Source organism: Sciurus vulgaris (assembly GCF_902686455.1).
Source record: "Sciurus vulgaris genome assembly, chromosome: 15".
In the NCBI taxonomy this organism is placed as follows: domain Eukaryota; kingdom Metazoa; phylum Chordata; class Mammalia; order Rodentia; family Sciuridae; genus Sciurus; species Sciurus vulgaris.
In genome coordinates, this window is record NC_136476.1 from 56284636 (window position 1) to 56289258 (window position 4623).

Genomic DNA, 4623 nt, shown 5'->3' on the forward strand with positions numbered 1-4623 from the left:
AGCACACAAGGCCCGTGTGAAACAGAAAACAAGACTGATCCTTTTGAGAGTCAAAAACTTACATTGATTTGAGTTGAGCTTTTTCCCCTCCGCCAAAGGGGTAGGGTACCTGGGCAGAGGTGGAGTGCCGATGGCCACAGTGGTTCTTAACCTCAGAGAAAGCTGGCAAGCTCTGGACTGCTCAGGGTAAGGGAGGAACTCCCTGTAGACTGTGGCTGGGTGCAGAGGAGGTTTGCCAGGCACTAGGCCAGGGAGAGGCTTCAACCACATGATCATGGCTAAACCTCATGGCAGTCTTGAAATGAGCAGCCTGGGGCCCAGAGAGGTTATGGGGTTTGTCCAAAAGCACACAGCTGGTGCACAATGGAATGGAATTCTTGTCTCACTGGAGTCCTCCCAAATCAGGAAAACAGATTTATCATAATGGTAGGCAGTATGTTTCTAAAACACTTTGATCTCGTTAATGATCCCCAACATTAAAAAAAAATACTCATGGTATGGGGGTGCAGAGCTGCAAGGATATATATATGTGTGTGTGTATATATATATACACCTTGACAGTGCTACAGTCAGGTGCGGTGGCCCATTCCTGTAATTCCAACAACTCTGGAGGCTGAAGCAGGCGGATCTCAAGTTCAAGGCCAGCCTCAACAACTTAATGAGACCCTGTTTCAAAATAAAAGGGCTGGAGGTGTGGCTCAGTGGTTAAATGTCCATGGGTTCAATTCTCAGTAACACAACCACAAATAAGGTTATATCTCTTAAAAAAAAAAAAAAAAAAAAAAAAAAAAAAAAAAAAAAAAGGTTATATCTCAATGGTGGAAATTTAATTTTTATATTTTATTGTCTGTTCTTTATTGCTCCCCCCACCATACGCACATAATGAGCATGTAAATCTTAGAGCAGAAAAAGTAAAACAAAAAGCCTTATTTCAGAAGCAGCTGTGAGGAGCAGAGGATCAAAGTCACACGGAAAACCCAGCTCCTTACTAGCTATGTGAGTTTCAGCAAAACCTTCTTGGTTTCCTAAACACTAAAAAAAGTGGATCACCGTCCTAAGCCAGGGAGCTGTTGCCACGATGGACTGAGAAACAATATTCTCCAAGTTCCCAAGCATAGTACTTCGCCCAGGCACTGTTAATGACTATCAAACCTCACTCTTGGTAGGCATAGCTCTGCCTTGCTGCCCCAGGAAGGGCTGGCACCCTAGTGGGAGCAACAGGGAACCTGGTTCCCTTGGCAGGGAGCCTTTCAAGCACCCAGAGTTACCTGCATACCTGACCCCTCCATTTGCTGTTTTCACTTTGTGGAGATTCATAGGACCTCATTTTCTCCTGTTTGTCTCTTTCTCTTCTCTCAACAGTCTACACTGCCTATACGATATTGTACATGTGACATTATTTTCAACCTAACACACATTGGCAAAACATCTACTACATTCTAAAGATGACATAAGCTTTTTTTTTTTTTTTTCAGTACTGGCAATTGAATCCAGGATGCTCTACCACTGAGCTACTCCCAGCCCTTTTTTATTTTTAGACATTTGAGACACGGTCTCTCAAAGTTGCTGAGGCTGGACTCAAACATGCAATCCTCCTGCCTCAGCCTCCCCAGTCGCTGCAATTACAGGCGTAGGCCACTGTGCTAACCTTCCTCACTATTCTTATCACCAAGAACTATTTGTATGAGTTCAGTCTGGCTGAAAAGTTAGGTCTTTCAAGGACTACCACTTGTTGCTCAACTGCTATAACAGACACATACAATGTTCTAGAAAGTCGGGGAGAGGGGGCTGGAGTTGTGGCTCAGTGGTAGAGCACTTGCCTAGCATGTGCGAGGCACTGGGTTCAGTTCTCAGCACCACATATAAATAAATAAAATAAAGGTCCACTGAAAACTTAAAAAAACATAAAAAAAAGAAAATCTGGGAAATTCACTCTTACCAGTGGAAGGATATTGTATGGGAAAGGAGGGGAAGAATGAAAGCATTTAGTATTCAAAGAGTAAAGACTTCCATACCTCAGCTTCATATGCTGTCTTTACTGAAGAGAAAATGTGCCCTTTCTGTTCAACTGGTTTTAAGCCAGCTAAGCCAATGACTGAATGGGGCTGGGGCTGTTCCTCTCACCTTCAGCCACAAAGTTTGTGGAAGGTTCTGAATATCTGATGATTTGAGGTGGGAAGCAGGTCCAGGGGGACAAACTAGCTCAGAATGTTCTCAGACATTTAGAGTTTATTGGAACACACACACATTCTGATTAATGGGAAGTTTTAAGATTTAGAGGGGGGAAAAAGATTCAAAAGGATGCCAAAGCTTGGCATTACTTCATATTTTTATTACTTATTGGACAAATATTAATGCCTATGGAAGTAAAAAAGAAATCCAAAGTTCCATCTCCTTAATAAACTGTTTTCACTTTTCTTTCTTCCCTCCCAGCCCTTGTTCAATAATAGTAATTGACAGTATTAGTAATAGTAATGGTTCAGTAATAGTAATTGTAAATAATAGTAAAGATTAGATACAATTATATATATGCATATTATATATATGTATATAATTGTGTGTATATATATACACACACACACACATCTTTCTCACACACAGATGCATACACAGAAAATGTTAAGTACAGCAATATTTAAAAGCTGGGACAACAGCCCCTTCAGGCCTGTGGGACTGACAGTCCCGTAGATGTTGGCAGGGCAATGAGACACACCCTGTTCTGCCTGTGTTATTTATGCCTCTGGCAGTGAAGCCCCTGACAAAGAGGCATGTCACTGGAACACATGCTCTTTGTTCACAAGGTGCACGCCAGCCCCGGCTGTGTGAGAAGGCACAGTACAGTGTCTGTAGTCTCCACTTTGGCTCTTCTGCTTTCTTTTTATTTGCTGCACATTGTGGCTATGTTTATGAATTACTTTGTAGCTTAATCTCATAAAATACACATTTATCCTGTGAGCAATGTACCCTGGGGAAAGAGTCCTTCATACCCTAGAGTTGGCCATAGAGGACAGGGTCTCAAGATTAGCCCTGTTCCTCCGGAACACCCATACCACCTCTCCCACCCCAGGTTATCACTTTCTGTAGAACTGTACCTACCACAGTTCAGGGCTCCTTCAGCAACTCACCTTTACCTGTGAGAGGACACCTGCATGCAGTTTGTAATTAAAGGCTCTTTGCAACCATTCTCAACCTACTGCACCAAAACATTCCCCCCACCCCATGCTATGATTCCAGTCTAGATCCACTGCTGGTGGTGTGGAAGGATGGTGGCCTTTGGAGCCAGATCCACATGGATCTGAACCGTAGCTCCACCTTTTATTGGCACTCCCACTTTGGAAGACTGAGTCTCAGTTCCTCGTCTGTACGATGATTAATACCTATTTCATAGTGCTGTCTGGGCATTAAATGAGAAAGAATATGCCAAGCCTCTAAAAGTAATTGGACAGGTGTTTTGTTTTTTGTAAAAGTCTCAACGTATAGCCCTGTGGTTCCCAAAACTTATAGTTACATACTTCTCAAAACACCATGAAGAGCACACTCTTCTCCTAAGTATGCAACAGGAGCCAGCAAGCAAAAGACAGGGAAGTATCGGCCTTTTCCCATAATCCTTCCAAAACTTATTCTTCTGAATTTATTCAGCATTTAAAAAACTAATATATAATTGGTTTAAAACTAAGTTTGGGCTGTTTGGTTGCCATTGAAGCAAAACAGGAAAGCGGGGGAAGCTTTCCTAACTTCCATAAAACCTTAGGTTAATAAATAGGATTTTAGTTTTTCTCTAATAAATTCGACCTTAGGCTTTGGTGCCTCTTGTCTACACTAGAAATCAGGTGTCTGTTTTGACACACTGCATTTACTTATTTTAAGCAGAACTTAACGTTACTCCCCAGTGGTCTGCAAAACTCTCACCCTGACCTGGTGCTCTAACTCACGGGACCCCGAGCCTGACCATGACAAAGGCTGCCTGCCAGGTTTCACCCAACCGGAGACCATCAGGAATTCACACACTTCACGGAGGTGCCCTAAGGAATGAGATGAATGTCTGCCGAAAAAACTGTGGCCCCATTAGAAATGTTAATTGTTCCTTCGCCAACTCATTAAAATACTGAAAACCAAAACAACCGAGGCAGAATCTCCTGCACCAGGGGACGCTGGGCTGCTCCGTGGCTTCGGCTGTCCCTGTCCCCGCCGACCCCGCCCGGTGCCACGCGGTACAACTCGGGTCGGCCGCGAGTCCTCGATGGCACTTTCGACATCACTTCTCCAAGGAGACCGCGGGGATCAGGCTGTTCTCCCTAGGCTGCGCCGGCGGGGGTGAACCCCGAAGTCCCTGCCCAGGGCTGTCCTCCCAGCTCGCGCCTCCGCGGGCGTCGGGAACCTCCGCAGACGAACTTGTCCTCAGGGTCCCCCGAAGCCGCACTGTGGTCTCCCCTACCCTCTCCCGCACGCGTCCCTGCGCAGGCCCGACACATCACCCGGGCCGGGCGCGGAGGGGCCGCGGGCGGGGAAGCCCCGGGGAAGGTCTTACATCAGCCCGCCCACGTGCGGCCGCTGGGAGAGGGCGAGGAGGGAGGCAGCCGCCGCGCTCCCCGGCTGCGCCTTTCCCGGCCTCCGCCCCGCCCC